At 38.3% G+C, this 19,099-nt stretch overlaps 1 protein-coding gene across 5 annotated transcripts in view; it reads right to left on the bottom strand.

The window, feature by feature from the left end:
• NALCN (sodium leak channel, non-selective) overlaps window positions 1–19,099 on the bottom strand; it is a 239,290-nt gene that overhangs the window by 131,808 nt on the left and 88,383 nt on the right. The gene's annotated exons all lie outside the window — the stretch shown is intronic.

Consider the following 19,099-nt stretch of genomic DNA (forward strand, 5'->3'; position numbering starts at 1 on the left):
GTAGGGAAATTGCTGTTCATGGGCTGTGAAACTCATTCTACAAAAAGGATTTGAATGAGCCTCACTTCTAGCTCCTCTTCTTCAGCTAGTGAGTGCACTGTCCGCCTGAAAACACAGAACATTAAATCAGGCTAAGAATTAATAAGAAAGAAAATTAAATAAAAGAAGAAGGCAGGTTAAAAGTTTGCCATCAGCACATACACAGCTGTTTTTAAAAGTTTAATTAATAAAAATTCTATAATTGTGATTTGATTTTGCTATATGCTAAATCAAAATGAAGCAGCTAATTAGTAAACTAAATCTCATCTGGTCTGTATGGCAAGAGTTTCTATTGAAGTGAACTTCAAAGCATTTCTTTAAAAATATGAGCATCAAACATTTTTTTGAACAACAAAGGAATATCCTTTGATAGAAAAAATGCTGTTGTGCTATATTTGTAACATGTAATTCTTATTTGATAATTCTCAATGGAATTCTAAGGTATCTCATAATACTTTAGAAAAGTAGAAGTATACTCTAATTAAATGATAAAGCAAACTAATAACACATCTGACAATATTGGTGTAAGTTCCGCAAATTTAAATGTTTTCTTATTTGAAAATCATTCAGTTTATTTTATATTTTTCCAAAGAAGACCTACAGCACTTTTAAAAATTGTCACATTAACATATATAATTTATAGTCATTCCAGAAAAATAAAGAAATTCCAGATTTTTTAAGGTGATAAATTGATATAACTTTTGACTATGTCAAGTATGAAGAAATTTGTCCTTTTTGAAAACCATCTCTTTAATTATGGAACTGAAATACATCCAAAACTGAATGTTTCTCCTTATGACCATGATGACAGTTTAGACCTACAGGAAGAGTAAAGCTTACTGAAAATGCTTTACTACAATATGTTATTCAGTATTTCCACTGTGAATTCAACTGGAATCTTAACATTTAAATGACCAAGGTATTGAGTTATCCTCAATGACTGTCTTAAAAATACACAAACCACCTCTTGTTGATGTCTTTTTCTTTTGATTATGAAGTGCCTTAGGAGATCAACTCCTATCAGTATATTTAATTGCCAGACTCACAAGACTGCCAAATAGATATCATTCCTTCTATGTCTGTACAGCCATACCTATGCATAGCTATCTATTCTTGCCCTCATTCTCACCCCTAAGGCTTTTAAGTATTTTTAAAATTAATTTCTAGCTAATATTGCTATCCCACCAGTGCAAAGAATAAAATCATTAAAATTAAAATGGTATCCATCACTGCCATACATCCCCTTCTAAGCTGCAGTTTTATTCCATTGTTCACCCTTTACACACTATTATCTCACTACTCTTTTAAACACCCAGCAGGATTAACCTTACTGGTTGTATATGTAATGATTAATGCTGAACTGACAGTGTGCACAGGTTAAACTCTACACTAATTTACAATGTGGGGGGGAGCTTTATGTCAAAAAGGAACTTTGCCAGCATTACTACATGCAGTTTTCCAAGTGATCTGCAAAAGTAACTACACCAGTTTACCATCCTGCCATTTCAATGATGTCGCAAGTTCATAATGCTTTTTGTTGAACACACTTGCATAATCACAATTAATAAAAATAAATAAGTTTGTGGCATACAACATGAGTTATACATACACTTACCTGTCTCAATATAAACTCCTTAGTGGTTTAGGAAAACACAGCACACTCACATGCTGAAGAGTTTTCTTAGAGGTCAAGAGTTTCAAAGCAGTCAAGTGGATTTAGACATGTAAGTTCCACTTAAGTAACAAAATAATGAAAAAATAATTCTTGGAATTGCTGAAGCATAGTACATCATTAATTCTGAGAACCAGGCCATATTCTAGAAATGTGTTCAATGTTAGAAATAGGCAGTAAATTTAAGGAACTCCCTTTTTTCATTATATTTTTAGCTGGAAAAAATAAACAGCTAGTTTCTCCCACACATCCCTTAATCTTCATGTTTTTAAGGAGGAATACTTAGCAAGTGCATGACTCTTTCACATCATGGGTTTTTTTATTGTTTTGGTATTTTGTTTTTTCTCTTTTTGTTTTTCTTCCAAGACTGTTTGATATGTAGCTTTGTTTCAGTCTGCCATTTTTAATGACTACAAACCCATTGTTCTATATTTAATTGTTCTACATCTAAAATATTAGAAATTAAATTCTTCTGCAGAGCGGTAAAACTCTTGCCGAGTTTGATAGTGCAAGGGTTCTATTTCTTCTTTTCTGTGCTTGCCTTAAACAGAAAGGGGAAAAAAACCTGTGCTAGTCTCATCTCATGCCCTTGCCTCTTTACCTCTTCTCTGAGGAACAGGTAGAAGATCAAGCATTAGTGTTTGACTCAACTTAGCTCTGCTGTACACTGAGAATCCCCCATCAATTTCCTCTCAGAAACCCAGCAAAAGAGCAGTGAATCATCCTCTTTTGCAGCTCAATGAACAAAAACCTTCCTCAGAATACTCAGCTGGAAGACTGACAAACCAAAGTTGGTATTTCTGTATCATACACATACATTTGCCCAAGTATTATTGCAGACAGATCTTTCCTGTATGTTTGGTTTTAGTTTACACAATGGCAGTCTCAGCTATAACAAACTTCACTCAATTTGCTATATCCCCCAGGAATTTACTCCTATCACTTCTTGAAGGGTGCTATTCCCTGGCACCTCTAAGTCTCCTGACATAAATTGAAAGATGCCAATGCTGTAACTCAGCTATACCTTCATCCACATCCTGTGCATCCACATCCTTTGCAATCTTCATGTGAAGCACGTTCAGTAGTATCCTTGAAAAAAAGACATTGCTACCTCTTCCCATGGAAACCCTTCTGGACTGGTAGCAGCACAGGAGCCACTGGTTCCACAGAGCATACAAAAGGCATGAATTCAGCAGAAAAGCAAGACCTCCACCAGAAGAAATGATTCAGATTATCCTCCAGAGACAGAACATGAGATTGCTCACCCATAACAAACTTGCTCATGGAGCTCTTCCAGTTTTTTTGCATTGTTTCTGTCCTGTTTCAGTGACTGATATGCATAAAGTTGTACAAATTTGTATGCATGCGAGTGGAGAAGCATGTTTATAAGTTCTGATTAAGTGGCAGCAACTAAAAGGATGGAGAGTAGCTCTAAATAGTGGAGGTTATCAGCCTTGGCTAAGGACAGACATTACAGACCAAAGGTTGCTGAATCCTGGCTAAAGAAGAAAGAAGTAAGAATTTAGGGGTCTGTGAACAGATCTATTGGTAGTGGCTTCTGTGCTGTGAAGTGTTAGGAAATTTTACTTTGGGCAGAGGATGAAATGGACCTACTAAGTGTAAAAACAGTAAGACCTCTCTTGCAAACAACCATGAATACTCAGTGGCAGGCAGTTTCTCAGTAAAAGACAAATGGCTTAAAGGATATTGAAGAAAACTGAAATATTAAGGATGATAGTTCTGAGCAAAAAAATAACAGACTGGATAGCAAAGGTTTATGTAGCTAAAGAGAGGATGAAGGAGGGAATTGGATGTACAGTCTGCTTTCACTAATTAGTGTTTCAGTTCCTCCTCTCAGTTATGTAGGATCAGGGAGTGAAGGCCAGAAATAAAGAAGTACAGCACATGTACTGCCAACTCCACTATTTTAGCAGTGTCTGTAGTAAAACACCTGAAATCAAGCTCACAAGTGCATATATCTGCTTTCCTCAGATCTTCTGAAAAGTTTATGACTGAGAAAAGGAAATTATTTATATACACTCTTGGTAATGGGCAATTAATGAAATGTCACTACATATAATATATGCACCAGGTGGCATTACGGCAAAATGATATATGACACTTAAAGTATGATGTTTCAGGCTACTATTCAAAGGATAAGATGAAGATTCAGTGAAAATGACTGATAATGGAAATTAATTATGGAAGTTCCTGAAACACTGCAATTTAAATATGTTGTGGGTCTAGGCCTATAAAAATGGAAAACAGTCTGTCACAACTGTTAAGACTGTGTGATTATTAAGAGATGTCTCTGCCTGAATTAAGGTGCAAACAAGACCATATGTCAAAGTCAATAGTACTAATCTTATTTAAAATACAATTTGAGGTAGAGAGATAGAAAGAAATAGAGGAGAAAGGAGGGTGGGGAGAGGAGAAAAAGAGAGAGAGACATATCAAGAAGACAGTCACCACTCATGGATCCAGCAGCACCTCACTGATCCTTTCACCCCAGCTTCTTGGTGGCAGGGGGTCCTGAGGTAATTCAAAATTTTTCCCTATTTATCCATTTTACTCACTGGGAATCAGTCTGCATTCTCAGTGTTTCTCATCTTCTGGGTTGGTGAGTTTCTGGGGCAGGTGGGCCATGAGTTGACTATGGTGATCTCTCCCTTCTGGAATTACTCTCTACCCAGTCAGAGCTGATTTCAGCACAGTTGCTGAGTTGGCTTTCCTTGTGGCTGCATTCTTTATGTCCATTATCAGAGATGCATTCTTCTCCCTCAGATTTGTTTACATACCCCAAGGTCTGAGATTGCACTTGAACAGTAGTACCACCTTTCTCTTATCTCAATCAGCTTGAAGATCTGAATCTACTGTATTGCACTGCAGCCTTCAGCTTGTTAAAATGCATAGGGCAGGTAAAGATGTGGGTTTTCAGGTATTACTTTAAAAATTCACAAAGGATGACATGATTGTGCAAATACTCTCTGTAAAACAGCTGCATTTATGTGAATCAAATCACTCATAAGAAAATATGATTCTGAAAACTCTAGGTACCTACTAATTATTTCAATAGGATTTAATAAATGCAAAATACTTGTGAAAATCCAGTACGCATGTTTACTGAAGCAGGATTTTTCTTTACATCTTCACATCAGAAATATATTATTAAGGCCTAGTGAAGACAAAGGAGGTAGACTTTGGCTTTAGTGATTCACATGAAAAACACTGGCAGATCTAAAACAGGAAGGCAAACACCTGCAGTACAATGCAGTCTGTAGAGTGATGGGCACCACTGTATTCAGACCCTCCACTGCCCTCTGGCAGCGCTTGTTGCTTTCCACTGGCTCTGTGTCACTATGGTCCTACCATTGGCATCTGCCTGGGGCTTAAGGACACATGAGATAAGTCTGGACCACACTGATTCTCAAGAGTCACCTAAGAGACCTCAAGAGTAACAAAAAGATATTACAAAGTGATTTGCTTTAAAAGGTTTCAAAAATCTAAAAATTACTCTAAAAAGAACAAAATAATAACCTGCAGAGTTGCAGTACAGGGTATTCTTTGCAGTTCTAGTGAGAAGAGATCTTTGTGAAATATTAGAAATATGGAAAATACTGAGGGGTAAAACAACCTGCATGAAGCACACAAATGAAAACCCTGCTAGTTTTGTTCTAAGACTCTGCAGTCTTCCACTTTGCTCAAATTTGTTGTCCAAGTTACAGCTCCAAAAGAAGTCATGCTGCTCCTGCTGTTGCTCCTAACACTTTGATTGCTCTAATTGTGCTAAGCACCGAAAAGCCACTTGACAATTTAAATACCTGTTTTCAACTTGATAGGATTTGAAACACTGGACATATTTAACCCCAGAAGTAAGAAAAAATTTCTAAAGGAAATTCAGCTGAACTTTGATTTCAGTGGCATTACTGAATAGCTCCTATAATCCACTGATGTTCATGTGTCCCAAAATTTCTAAATACCAATTATGAGTACAATCTGTACTGAAGTCCACTGCTAAAAATAATGCTAGAAAAATTGCATATTTTGCCTGTTTAGGTCAAAGCAAAAAGACTGAATTAAGAAAAAAAAAACCCAAAACAACAAGGAAAACACTTAACTGAAGCAAAAACATTCTGCATATTTTTATTGTAGATGATTTTTGCTTTATTAATTTGACCATGATGTTGTAAGAGCTGAATGTCACTGCCTAATGAGTGAACCTGGATGGATTGACCCTGCCGGGATATCAGGTTCCTACTGGCCCACTCTGTCATTCCCCTCCTCAGCTGGAAAGAGTGGGGGGAGAAAAAGCTCGTCAAGACAAAGGCAACTTAATAAAGTACAAACAAAGGCTGCATGTGAAGCAAAAGGAAAACAAAGGATTTATTCTCTACTTCGTATCAGCAGGTAAAGTCCAGACACTTCCTGGCAAGCAGGGCTTCAGCATGCATAGTGTTTTCTCTAGAAGGCACATTTTGTAATAGCAAGCATGTGTGTGTCCTCTCCTTTCTCTTAAAGGCATTCCTTTATAACTGAACAGACTTGCTATGGCATAGAACATCCCTTTGGTCCTCTGAGCTCAGATGTCCTGGATGTGTACCCTCTCCAGATCTTGCCCAGCCCCAACCTACTGGCAAGGGGAAAATATTGGAGAGAGCCTTTATGCTGTGCAAGCACTGCTCAGCAGCAGCCAAAACATCTTTTTTAACAAAGCACAGCACTATGAGAGCTTCTGTGGCGAAAACTACCTCCATCTAAGCCAGACACAACATGTCTGTACAGACCTGTACTAAAGAAGATCAAGATTTATAAAAATTCCTTATGTAAAATTTATTTCTTCTGGAGCAGGTTTTCTGTGGGCCTATTGGAAAATCAGGGGCTACACAAAAGTTTCTACTTTAAGCTTGTCAAAAACCAAGAAGTTCAGAGACTTTGACTAACTGTGTCAGCCAATCCTTGTGGCAGGATGGCCAAGCCCAGGAAGTGGTGGTGAATGGAGTTACATCCAGCTGGCAGCTGGTCACCACTGGGGTTCCCCAGGGCTCAGTGATGGGGCCAGTCCTGTGTAAATATCTTTATCAATTGACTAGACAAGGGGATTGAGCAAACCCACAGTCAGCTCACAGAGCACACCAAGTATAGAAGTGTAGATCTGCTGGAGGTCAGGGAGCCTCTGCAGAGGGATCTGATCAATGGTCCAAGGGCAATGGCATGAGGTTCAACAAGGCCAAGTGCTGGGTCCTGCACTTGGGTCACAACAGCCCCATGTAGCACTGCAGGGCTGGGGGCAAGTGGCTGGAAAACTGCAAGGCAGAAAAGGACCTGGGGTGCTGGTCCAGAGCTGTTGAACATGAGCTGGCAGTGAGCCTAGGTGGCCAAGAAGGGCAATAGTATCCTGGCCTGTATCAGCAATAGCGTGGCCAGGGGGACCAGAACAGTGATTGCTCCCCTGCACTCAGCACTGGTGAGGCTGAACCTCAAGTGCTGTGCTCAGCTTTGGGCCCCTCACTACAAAAAAGACACTGAAGTGTGGAAGTGTGTCCAGAGAAGGGCAAGAGAACTGGGGAATGGTTTTATGAGGAATGGCTGAGGGAGCTGGGGTTGTTCAGTCTACCTGAAATAAGGCGGTAGTGAGGTGGGGACCAAAGCGATAAGTCTTCTCCAAAGTGACAAGTGACAAGATGAGAGGAAATGGCCTCAACTGTCACCAGGGGAGGTTTAGATTGGATATTAAGAAACATTTCTTCACAGAAAGGGCTCTTGGGCATCGGAACAGGCTGCCCAGGGAAGTGTTCAAAAAACCTGAGGGAACGAGGGAAATGGTTTAGAGGTGAACATGGCAGTGTTGGGTTAATGGTTGGACCTCTATGATCTTAGAGGTCTTTTTCAACCCTAACAATTCCATTATTATATGATATAATTCTGACATACAAAGTTTTTTTGAAAACCTACTGCCTGAGATAAATTCAAAATACTTAATCTTAAATCTCCCTAGAAGGTGCCAAGGGCCTGATGTGACCAAGTTTTCTGCTGCAGCAGGCTCTCCTCTAATAAGAACTATTGCTAAGGAAAACCACAAACCACTACTTTTTTATAAGCCTAATCATAGTTAAACACCTGTCTATTTTGTCTTTCTGATGTGATTCTAATCTTTTAAGTCTGCAGGAAAATTCCATGTTCAAACTGAGTAAGTCATGCTTTATTTTTTTCAAATGCAAATCAGTGAGAACAATTACACGTTTTCTTTCTTTTATTGTTTACTTTCAGAGGTATATTGCTACAAATTGTGGATAGTAATTTACTTGTTGCAATGAACAAGAACAGACAGTTCAGCAAGCAAATGGAAACCTATGGAGAAGCAACTATGAACTGTGTTTAACTCGTTGAGGTATGTGATTTGGTGTAATACTTACAAAGAAAAATACAGGCAGGCAAGAAAGAGAGCAAGGAGAGAGATTGGGAGTTAGGTTGTAAACCTTGCAAACTGGCAATAGGCATGCAGTTCTGTATCCCCTTTTTAAAGAAATTTCTTTTTGATTCATGTATGCAATAGCAGAGAAATAAAAGCATAGACAAAATTACAACAGGGATCTAATAACTATTAAGTTAATTAATATTTGTTAATGTCAGAATGTTCCCTACAGGAAAATTTAGAAGTTGTCTTAAAAATGACAGCCCTGCCACCAAATACATAAATGTCTTTTTATAAAACTCCTTACTGATATTCAAAATCTATTTCACTTTCTGATGTTTTCTCAGCTTTGGGAGTTCTATACTTATACACAGGCACAAACAAAAAACAACCACATCCCATGGCTGGCCTTTATAGTCCTCAGACATTCCTGCCTGACCTCCTCATGTTAGTGATTGCATGTTACAACAGCCTGTGTTCCTGACTGTCAAGTTTTGTTGTTTCAATTCTTTGTTTTATTGAAACTGAGCATCCATCTCAAAATTGCAACCAATAATCTTTGCACTGTTTTGTGTTATTTCTGAATAATTTCAGGAAAACAATTTCATTAATCTGCAACTGTAATCAATTAAAATGCTGCATTGTTACTTTATGTAACTTCTTCCTACAAACAAGTTTTGGAGAACAAAATGATAAATGGGTTTGAAAAAAAAGGCTAGACAAGTAGATAGGTGATAAATCCATCAACAGATACTAAATATAATGGCCTTAATTTAACATCCACTTCAGAAAGTCCCTAAATGACTTACTGCTGGAGTGCAAGACAGGGAATGAGGGCATAATCAGGTATCCAGAAGTTCAGACAAGGATGAACTATATATGACTATTTCTGGGACTGCACAACTTTAAGACATGGCAAATGCACTGTTTATCTGCTAGTTCTATGAGCACTGCAGGGTTTCCGGTAATCTATGACATTCCTGGATATCCATACCAAAAAAGGAATCAAAAGAAAAGCAATGTGTTAAAGTTTTTTTTGGGGGGGGAGGATAGCACCCCAAATGGGCTTTAATCTTATTAAATATGAATTATTGACCAAAATACAGTGAAAAGAAAGCAAAATCTTAAAATCTGGGTCAACTCAAGCATCTTACTAATCTCACCATGCATTATTGTTTCAGTTCTATCAAACCAAACTAAAATGAATATAGACTTCCTAAAAAAATCATGCATTTAGAGGCTTAGCAATATATTGAAGGCATTCTTTAGTTATTAAGACTCTAGTGAGAGATATGTTAACTATTTCCAAAGGGCTTGGGTGAGGTTTTTTTGCTCAGTAACATGATGCATAAATTTGAATCTACAAAAGAGTTAATCAGATTGGGAAATATATAGCCTGCCTTTAGGACACATTCAATTAATATGCATTCTTCTGACCTTTCTTATCTAAGTATATTGTCACTCAATATCCCGTGAAGGATGGAGTTCTTAGTAAAAGATAGTCAAGACTCTCTAATGCCCTGTATAATTTTAATTAAAATTTGCAGTAAGTTTAGTTTTATTAATTCTTCTCTGGGCTTTGCAAACATTACTGCTTCGAAAATGAAAGGGAATATTAGTAAAAGTTCTGTTTTAGCAGTTTCAGGAGTCTGGGCCTGTCCTTTGGTGAAACTCTACTTATTTAGTGTATTGAGTTATTTGGAATTTAGTTCCTCAACATACTATATTGTGCATTGGGAGAGGAAATATTCTAATGGCTAAGGGAATGGGGAGAGACTCTGGAGATCTGGGTTCGATTTATTGTCTAAGCCCAAATTTCCTGTAGACCTTGAGAAAACTACTTAATAGGTTTCCTGCTCTTCACATTCCTTATCGTGGAAAAATATATTTCTGTGAGATTTGGCTACTGTGGTATTTAAACATACTAAGTAACTCCTTGAGAGACACTTCAACAAAATAGGACTGTTTTGAGTTGGGAAATAGATATATCCAGCTCTCTAAAGCAGGGAGTGAAGGAGAAAAGAATAACTTGACTTTTGTGTGGTGTGTTTACAAAAAAAAGTCCCTAATACATGCTTTGGAAGACACTTAGAATCATAGAATATACTGAGTTGGAAGGGGCCCATAAGGATCATCAAGTCAAATTACTTCCAGCTACAACCACTTCCCAAGAACCAGGTAGATTTGCTGGGTTTTACTAGTCTGGTCTTGTATAATGATGCTTACTCCCACAGACCAGGGCAGGGTTCTGCCCTGTCAGGCCTTGCTAGCTGAGGTAGAACATTGTGATGGTGAGTGGAGCACCTCAGGTGCTGTGTCTGAGCAAACAATAATTCAGAGAGAGACACCCTCCAGGCTCTGTGCAGAGCCTCTGTAGCTCCTTGTGTCACACAAACGTGTGGTGGTCACACCAAACTGCTCAATTAAGTAAAACAAATGGGAAGGTTAACCATGTCTTCTGCGGCAGCTGATCTACAAAGAGGTTTTACAAAGGAGGTCCAGAATCCCACCTGGTGAGTAGTGTATGAGCAGTATGTCTATCCTGCTGGGTATGTGAGTGACACTGGGCTTGCCAAGATACCGCTCCTGTCTCTCCCAGAGCCCACCTGCCTGTCCTCAGGGCACACTGCACACGGGCAGAGCACAGCTAACAGGCACGGGCAGATATGGGATCTGCAGGGGACTTTTGCACACAGCAGCACAGTAGCTAACAGAAAATCAGACAAGAGGGCAAGAAAAATGGGCACTATTATGGTGCTTTTGAAGAACTTTAACTCAGTCACCTAAGTTTTTCTTAATTTTACAGAAGTGGCTAGAAGTGGCAACATGAAAAATTAGTATGGTTTCTGATTATGACACATCCTAATGCAGGCTGTGGAAGCTTTTATTTTGGTATAATGGTTTTATATTTATTGTATTTTTCTTTTGAGTGTTCCCAAAGGTGCTTTGTGGTCTTTTGTTACTTGTTCTCACTGTTCCCTATGACTGGCATTGATTTAAAATATTGATTTTTTTTTCTTACTGAAAAATAATCTTTGTGTTTTCCATTTCAACAGGAACCATTTAGCACGAATTCATGCTGAGGCTCCACATTGCCACATTATTTTGCTGTTGTTGATATTACTTTAACATATTGTAGTGTGTTAGAACTTCCTGCCTACCACAAGTTACTCCTACAAGCTCAGTAGGAAACTCTCAGTTCACAAATAAAGAGAAACTGAGGACTAGTTTTTAGAAAAAAAGCCTTGAAAAATTCTTTTTACCCTTTAAATTCTGTTTACCCTTTAAAGGCACATTGTGTCTCTTATTTTTCTTTTCCTATTAATTTTAGAGGTTGCTAATAATTTTGTCACTACTTTTTTCTTTTTTGTCATTCTGTCTGCAAAGACTTGTAAAGTACACATACTCATTTAAAGCTGACCTGGAAAGATGCATCTCATATCTTCTATGAAACTGTGGTTGGTATTACTAACACCAAATAATGACATCTTCAGCTTTCTCAATATATATGTTCGTAATGAACAGAAAAATTATGAACAGTTTCCCACTGTGGCTCCTGAGGGAAACAATGAGCCAGACAGCAATTCCCTGTTCATGTTAATATTAAAATAAAAATGAAATGCACAGCTGAAGATAGAATGATATTTAGAAAAAGCTTGAGGACACTGCGTCTGATGTGTCAGCATGAATGGAAGTGGTCACTTACAAACTCAATGTGCACTCCTACTCTGACAGTAAAATCTTCAACAGATAAAAGATACTATATTTACTTTTAATTATATGTTCTTCACCTGGGAAAGAAATAGAAGCTCACAAAGCTATGATCTGAGCAAGCGACATTGTTATTACTACAGACCTTTTGAACGTATGATTAGTGTTGGAAATTTAAGCACACCTTTTTGCATAAAAAAAGTCAGTCCTTCATGCTACATATTATCTCACTTTGTTAAAGAATTCTCTAAAATTACAGAACTCTAGAGAAACTTGAAGGAGACTAAAAGATTAAAAGCAATATCCAAAGGCATAAAAAAAGCCATAGAGGGTGGAGGACATGACCAGAGAAGAAGGAATTGAGTGTTTTAGCAGTTTCATGATGGATATATTGAATATGAGAGACATGAAACTAAGCAGTACCTAGGGATTTTCACAGCAGGAATAACAGAAGAGAATACAAAAGTGGGTTTAATCTTCTTTTCTTTCATGGGGAGTAATTATTGGTGAACAAGAAAAGTTGGAAGCCTATTTATATACTAATTTGATCTTTAGTGTAACTTAGGAATCAACAGCAGAAGGTATTTGTCATATTCAATTCTTATTACAGTGGTGTTCATTAAATTGTATGCATGTATTTCTTCCAATTAACTGGGATCCTCTTACAGTGGAAGAAAAATCTTCTCTTTCAGTTTGCCAAAAATAAGTTTTGATTTGAATGAGTTTATTATTTGAGTACATGAGTTTATTTAGAAGAAGATTAACTGATTCTAAATCCTAAATTTCTGAGGCTGCAAATAATAAAAAAAAAAATCTATATTTTATGCTCTGTTCTCATTTAGAAAGCCTAGAAATTGCATTAGTTGACAGAAGCTTGGACACTTCAGTGATGCACTTAGCACTGGAACAGTACTGAAAACCAACCACATTAGTTTTACTGATGAGACTCGGGAGCAGAGTATGGCAAGTGTAATGTAACAGCAAACTGGTAGTTTTGGTGAGGTAAAAACAGAAAATGAGGAGGAATGGAAGGCTCTGCAGAGAAAGTAAACATGTAGGCAACAGAAGAATATACACATTATAGTCCAGCCCCATCTCATCTTGTTATCCTCAGTTGTATATGGGGATATAATAAATAGTGGGCATTATGGAAAAAAACAAAGAATCTTCCATTGTGCTCTACTTGTACATAGAGTATGGGAAGAAATGTGAAAGTGTGGTGAATAGTGTAAAGGGGTGGATACCCCAATATCAGACTAACTCTCAGAAACTGGCTGGGGATTCACAAATGAGCTGCTGTTAAATGTGTGCTCAGTTTTAGCTTTATGTTCCTTCAGATGGGGAAGGTAAAGCTGTTACCATCCTCTGCTGTTTGCTTGCCTCATTTTTTCAGAGGCCTTAACTGTAGAAGCAGCTGCAACTGAAGGGACAGTGTGGGGACTGACTGACAAGGACTTTGCTTATACCAGCAAAGCAAAGCCAGTTTATTACACAGTTTACCAGTATTTATATGTCAATACGCTCGCACTCAAAATTTTCTACTCTGACCCCTTTGTCCTGGTCTCCTTAAGAAACACAACCTTCTGATTATTGTTCTTATGCCAGTAAAATCCTTTGTTATCTCTTTCACTAGTAAGGTCTTTGTTACATCTTCTTTTGTTAAAGTGGTCAGTGTTAGAGGGTCAGAATGATCAGAGATGATGTTTTCACTTCTGTTCTTGCCTTGAGTTTGTCTCTCCTTTGGCTTTCACTGTACCAGGGCCAAAAGGTCTGTGGAACTACCCAGTTCAGCTTCTGCAGTTGTCTGATCTCTGACAGGACAGCAAGTTTAGTCCTGGGACACCTCAGTTGCCTCTCTTGTCTGATAATATAAACTGGCATCCACTTCAGTTTATGTTAATGAAAGAAGTTATGAATTCAGATGGCTGAAATGATTGCAGTTTATTCAGCTCAACGAAGGAGGGGACAAGACAAATACAATGTAAATGTAAGTGGTAAGAAGCACTGTCCTTTTCTGTTATGAATTAAAAAGATAATCTCATAACACTAGAGTACCAAACACATTTTGCCCATATACTTTCTTTTTTTTTTTTTTTTTGCATACTGTAATTCACCATTTTTTATTGAAAGAGACCAGAAGAATAGTAAGTTTCTCAAATACCTGGAGCCCCTCTGTTGAACTTGAGTTGGTTTGTCAGTATTCATATTGTAGTGGGGCCCAAAACCAGACACAGAATCTGGATTCAGGCTTACCGGTGCTGAGCAACAGGAGATAATTCCTTGCACACAATGACCCAGTATCCTGTCGACCTCCTCTGTTGCGAAGGAAGGATGGTGGTTCCTTTTCAGCATGCTGCCTACTGAGAGTCCCAAGGCCTTTTCTGCAGAGCCCAGCCTCAGATGCTTATGTCGCCACAGCTCGTTCATCCTGAAGTGCAGCCTGTCCTTAGTGAATTTAAGGTAATGTCCCTGCAGGTCCTTTCCCAGGCCTGCTTACTTGCCCCTGAATAGCAGCTCTGCCCTTACCAGTTTCTTCCCCAGTCTTGCAGTATGGACAAATATGCTGCATGTGCCCTCGCTGACATTAATCTACCATTTAAAGATGTAAATTTGTGAAGGACTCTTAAATTTTAAATAGATTTGAGGTTTGTCATTTGATACATGTGAAGTAAAGAGCAACCAGAGGTCAGGCAATGTTTTTCTATCCCAACTGAAGTAGGTTCATTCTAACAGAGAGTGGGATTTTGCATTACTCCAAGGTGGGAGGAGAGAGAATGAGACTATCAGAACCTGCCCTTCAGTACTTCAGATTCTCTGTCACAAAAAAAATGTCAACGTGAAACATTTGGGATAGGGATAGGCTGCTGTATGGGGAAGAGTCTGAACATGGTCCTGCACTTGCATGAGCACCAGAAAAAAAAAAAAAAGTTCTACATTATCTTTCCCATAAAATGATTACCTAATATTCACAGATGCCATCTCTAGAAAGGTACTAGTATGTTCTCATAAAATCAATGAATTACAGAATAGTTAGGGTTAGAAGGAGATCATCCAGTCCAATACCCTGCCAAGTCAGGGTCACCTAGAACAGTGACACAGGAATGTGTCCCTTGGGTTCTGAATGTCACCAGAGATGGAGTCTCCATGACCTCCCTGGCAGCCTGTAAAAAATGTGTTTTGCAAGATACCTGTCTTTTGTCTGTGACTTTTGTTCTCAGTCAGGAATGCTACATAACTTATATTAGTGGTCCTGTGGACTTAAATTTTGAATTGATTTTAATGCCTTTTAATAGAAAAGAAGATGAGTCTGTTGGGGATTCAACGTAGACTTCAAACAATTAAAAATTTACTTTCAGAATCATATGTAGGGCAGAACTCTGGGGCCATATCCCGCAGCAGTCCAATGTAGCCATTAAGACTCTGCAACATCAACATGTTTAAGAAAGGCTTAAGGTTTTATTAAACAAAATAAACCCCCACCATTCTCTGCTGAATTCAGTGTTATGCTTCTTCACCTTCATTTTTCCATGTTCTGTACAGTTGCCTACTGAGACAATATTGCATTTTTTTGTAGCTTGTCAGGATATATACCCTGAAACAATTGAGGAATTAAAGGACACAGGGTTTAGCTGAGTTCTTTCACTCCCAAACTTAATAATAATATGTAATTTCTGCCAGAGTTAGGTTTCAAAGCTAATATCCTGCCAAAATAAGTGTCAGCTTACAACTCTCATGGCTATCTCTTTTGTTTTGCAGATACTCTTTGCATATGTTGCCTGGAAGAACGTAAGAAGTAGTCTCAAATTTGCTTATAATACAGGATATTTGGCCACCAAAAATCAAGTACATCAAGATTTGTCAGCCAGCCTTTTGGTTTTTTTTTACCAGAAATTTTTTGGGGTTTTTTCCCAAATAAAATCAGGGTCAGTCCCTAAGATCCAAACACATGGAAGTATCTACTTGTAGGAACTCCTAACAAAGAGAAACAGAGCAATGCTCATGGCATAGCTGATCACCTTAAACACACAAGTTAAGATCAGATGTGGCATTTGCAATTCTCATTTACAATTTCTCTTAGAAATTCTTTGTTCTTAATTTTTTTGTTAAGCAAGAAATGCTTGTTTTCTAATCAGCAATCTCCCCAATGCTTTTAAGTGTAAAGCTTAAAGGCAAGCAGTTACTCATCCTAGGTAATGTAGTGGAGGAGAGAAAGGTGATGGTAGTCAGCCACAGCCTCTACATATGGCTATAAGGCTTAATAGGTAGAAGGCTCCCTACATAATGTCCTTTGTCATCCCACTGGGGATATATTTACACTGTGAGTTCGTCTGGTCCTGTTTTATTTCCAAATCATAATTCCTCAGTGTGCCAAAACACCTCCCCAACTCTCAGCATCTTCTGGTGGGGAACCCACAAGAATGGAAGAAGACAGGTTGAAAGAACATATTAGGTACAGTCCACATCTATTCTGCCCATCTTGAGGTGAAGTGTGGAACAGTTTTATTCCATGCACCAAAGCCAATCCTCCAATACTGCCTCCAACAGCCCTATGTCCTCCTCATGAATCATACAAACCAGGCTCAGTTCTCCATGCTACCAAAATCACTCAAGCAGGGACACTGAGAGCCAGTTTCCCAGGACAGCTACTAAAATTTACAAAGACAGAAACTCCACCACTTCCCTGGGCAGCCTTGCCAGCACTCAGTCACCATCAGAATAAAAACCTGCTTCTTGTTGTTCAGAGAGTTCCTCCCATTGTTTAATGCTGTGCCTGCTGCTTCTGGTCCTGACTGTGAAAGAGGATGTTAATGCTTTTGCAGGGCACCAAGGCAACAGAAGTTAGTTTATATCTTACTTTCCAGTGTCTAACTAAACAGGTAGCACAGGACACTCCCTGCAAAATCTCTGGTTCATGTCAGGGAAAATATGAGTATGAACTGCAGGAACTGCAGAGATGTCCCCAGTGCAACTCGTGATTGCGGTGCTTGGCACTAGACAGGTCTTTAATCTCAAATATGTGAAATACTTCCTCCAGTTACCTTGACAAGTATTTTTCTATCAGAATTTAGCCTGCAAACCCACAAATCCCAGAAGCACAAGTCTTTAAAATCAGGCAGGAGATAGGGATTGCTGTTTCTATTTAAAACTTTTCAGAGCTGTTTAAATTGTTGCTACATCTATTTAGTTTCTCTCCACAATATTATCAGCTGTTATTGCTACACCACAACCAACACACACCACCTCTGAACCCCATTAGGTTCCTGCAGGTAGCTGGAACCTATCCATGGCCATGGAGAAACGCATCTCCACACCACCTACAACCTCTATATTCCACACCTCTGCACCTCATCATTGTCCTACAAACAGTTAGAATGTATACATGTATGGGACATGCAGATATCTAAAAATATATATAAATAAAGTGTACCTAAGAATAAATCTGAGAGCTGCACAGAGGAACCTAGGTGGTTGGAAGCCACCAGTGCTGAGTATTTTAGGGGTTCCTAGGAGCTGGCTGCACAGGCTAGCAAACTAGCCACCTCTCTGATACTGGCCCAACACAAAACAAGAAACAAAAAAATTTATATAATTGATTTTTATAGTAATTTCCATACGTCTTTAAAAAAAAAAACTGGATTGAAATTTATTGTAGTCATGCTTTATAGCTCGCTGCTGCTGAAGGAAGCAGTTCTCACATTCCTAGACTGCTCCTACTGGGCCCTTTCTTGTGTCAGAAAAAACATTTATGCAGCTGCAGGGAGTCTGATCAATAACAAATTCACTCCTCTCCTCCTGCCAACTTTAACCCCATTCCCTGCACAAGTGCATAAATACGGTGCCAGCTCAGGCACATAGAGAGGGAAGTACAGCAATGAAGAAGGGTATGACTATCTTGTTTCTGCAATTCTTAAATTATGACCTGATGCAGAACAAAAAATCCATTTCTCAGAGCATTTAAAAATCATTAGATCACACTAATATGTAGACCAGCAATTAAAAAACCACAAAAAGTATTATATCACACAGAATACTTATATTAATGAATGCAGAGGTATCTAATGTGTGGAAGTTCCAAATTATACAAAGCAAGCCTTAGAGCTCAACTCTTTTTTCTGATATCTAAAAGTTAGAGTGTGCATGAGACACATAAAACACAAACAACAATCCTGTTCACTGCCTCCGTGATGACAACACCAACTCAATACAGCTTATTTGTCGATAGGGACAGTAATGCCATGAAGATAAACTTCCTAACGGAAATTAGGACATGGACTATTGGAGTAATGGACGCCTAGTGGAGTTCATGCAGTTTAATGTCTTAAAAAGGGTGCTAAAGCACTGTTTCAGAGCTTCCCCTATTTCACGAAAGGATGAAGAACAAGAGGGAAACAGTTGGTTGAGTGGCAAATATAAGAAGTTGAATGCATGAGGTTTATGTCCACTGGAACACAATTAACTGTGTTCACATGATTCCCAAACTGGGCAAAAATGCAAGGCCACAAAGGCAGACCAGGTAACTCAGCTGGTATCTTAATTTTCATCTGAAGTTTTCACAGTGAGTTCACCTATATTTTATCCACATACCAGAGACTGTTACTTGAGAACACCACAAATGATGTTCCTGTTGCTGTCAAAATCAAGAATTAAATTTGGGAATACGAATAATCTATTAAGACATAGCTATAATCAAATAAATACATGGCAGTGGTTTGGCAAAGAAGAGATATTTGAGAATGAACAGCTTGTGGAGGGGATGGATGGTGCTTGCCAGCTTGCCAGGGTTCAGCAATGTACATGCTGCCAACAAGAACGTGTATTTTAGCTTACATGTTAAACCAAACATAACCAAAATTGCCAGAAAATGCTATAGTAGATTTGGCCTTCTATTCTGAAGTTTGTTTTATCCAGAAATGACATTATTTAGCTTGCAAATAAAAATTTCAGCTTCTGTGCAGTGCTCTATTCTAAAAATGGATTTATAAAAACATTACTTATCTTAGTCTGGATTTATTTAAACAATGAGGATAGAGTTTCACAAATTAACTTCTATCCAAGTAGGAATATCAAATCTGGAAGTTTCAAACACTGTATGGCTTGCTCCCTACATGCTTTTTCTCCCTTTTTTGTGAGCCTATTTTCACAAGGGAACAAGAGAAATTAGGCACTTCTGTGTTTATTATGATTAGTCACGCCTCTTGGCATATGTTATTGTATTTTGCACTTAATAAACAAGCATTTATGATGCAAATATCCTAGGAATGGAA

This window comes from Zonotrichia albicollis, chromosome 2 (genome assembly GCF_047830755.1).
Source record: "Zonotrichia albicollis isolate bZonAlb1 chromosome 2, bZonAlb1.hap1, whole genome shotgun sequence".
NCBI lineage: Eukaryota > Metazoa > Chordata > Aves > Passeriformes > Passerellidae > Zonotrichia > Zonotrichia albicollis.